Genomic DNA, 1,604 nt, shown 5'->3' with positions numbered 1-1,604 from the left:
TTTCCACAATACCTGACGAGCATTTAATATTTGGGCTTCCGTGGCGCAATGGTTAGCGCGTTCAGCTGTTAATCGAAAGGTTGGTGGTTCGAGCCCAACCGGAAGAGGTGTTGTAGGGTCTCAGATGTAACGTGAAAAGTCATAACTTATCTACAATACCTGACAACCATTTAATTTCTGAGCTTCCGTGGCTCAAAGGATAGCGCGTTCGGCTGTTAACCAATAGGTGTGTGGTTCGAGCCCATCCGGGAGCGGTGTTGTGACGTCTCAGATGTGACGTAAAAAGTCAAGGTTTTTTCCACAACACCTGACGACCATTTAAATTTTGGGCTTCCGTGGCGCAATGGTTAGCGCGTTCGGCTGTTAACCAATAGGTTGGTGGTTCGAGCCCATCCGGTAGCGGTGTTGTGAGGTCTCAGATGTAACGTAAAATGTCAGAGTTTTTCCACAATACCTGACGAACATTTAATTTTTGGGCTTCCGTGGCGCAATGATTAGCGCGTTCAGCTGTTAATCGAAAGGTTGAAGGTTCGAGCCCACCCGGGAGAGGTGTTGTAGGGTCTCAGATGTAACGTAAAAAGTCTTAACTTATCTACAATACCTGACAACCATTTAATTTCTGAGCTTCCGTGGCTCAAAGGTTAGCGCGTTCGGCTTTTAACCAATAGGTGTGTGGTTCGAGCCCATCCGGGAGCGGTGTTGTGACGTCTCAGATGTGACGTAAAAGTCAAGGTTTTTTCCACAACACCTGACGACCATTTAAATTCTGAGCTTCCGTGGCTCAATGGTTAGCGAATTCGGCTGTTAACAAATAGGTTGGTGGTTCGAGCCCACCCGGGAGCGGTGTTTTGGGATCTCAAATGTAACGTTGAAAGCCAAAATTTTTCCACAATACCTGACGACCATTTAATTTTTGGGCTTCCGTGGCGCAATGGTCAGCGCGTTCAGCTGCTAACCGAAAGGTTGGTGGTTCGAGCCCATCCGGGAGCGGTGTTGTGATGTCTCAGATGTAACGTAAAATGTCAGAGTTTTTCCACAATACCTGACGAACATTTAATTTTTGGGCTTCCGTGGCGCAATTATTAGCGCGTTCAACTGTTAATCGAAAGGCTGGTGGTTCGAGCCCATCCGGGAGCGGTGTTGTGAGGTCTCGGATGTGAAGTAAAAAGTCAAAGTTTTACCTCAATACCTGACGAAAATTTAATTTTTGGGCTTCAGTGGCGCAATGGTCAGCGCATTCAGCTGTTAACCGAAAGGTTGGTGGTTCGAGCCCTCCCAGGAGCGGTGTTGTGTCGTCTCAGATATAACGTAAAATGTCAGAGTTTTTCCACAATACCTGACGAACATTTAATTTTTGGGCGTCCGTGGCGAATGGTTAGCGCGTTCGGCTGTTAACCGAAAGGTTGGTGGTTCGAGCCCTCCCGGGAGCGGTGTTGTGACGTCTCAGATGTAACGTAAAATGTCAGAGTTTTTCCACAATACCTGACGAGCATTTAATATTTGGGCTTCCGTGGCGCAATGGTTAGCGCGTTCAGCTGTTAATCGAAAGGTTGGTGGTTCGAGGCCACCCGGGAGAGGTGTTGTGAGGTCTCAGATGTAGCGTG

General features: G+C 47.8%; 1 non-coding gene across 1 annotated transcript; it reads left to right on the top strand.

Moving 5' to 3' along the window:
* Positions 1 to 917: 917 nt before the first annotated feature.
* TRNAS-GCU (transfer RNA serine (anticodon GCU)) lies at positions 918 to 990 on the top strand. The gene has a single exon. It is a non-coding gene; the product is annotated as a tRNA-Ser (tRNA).
* Positions 991 to 1,604: the final 614 nt, after the last annotated feature.

Source organism: Phalangium opilio, unplaced genomic scaffold, assembly GCF_054372755.1.
Source record: "Phalangium opilio isolate 3A_F unplaced genomic scaffold, DU_Popi_V2 ptg000087l_1, whole genome shotgun sequence".
Lineage (NCBI taxonomy): Eukaryota > Metazoa > Arthropoda > Arachnida > Opiliones > Phalangiidae > Phalangium > Phalangium opilio.
This window is presented reverse-complemented; position numbering and strand designations above follow the sequence as displayed.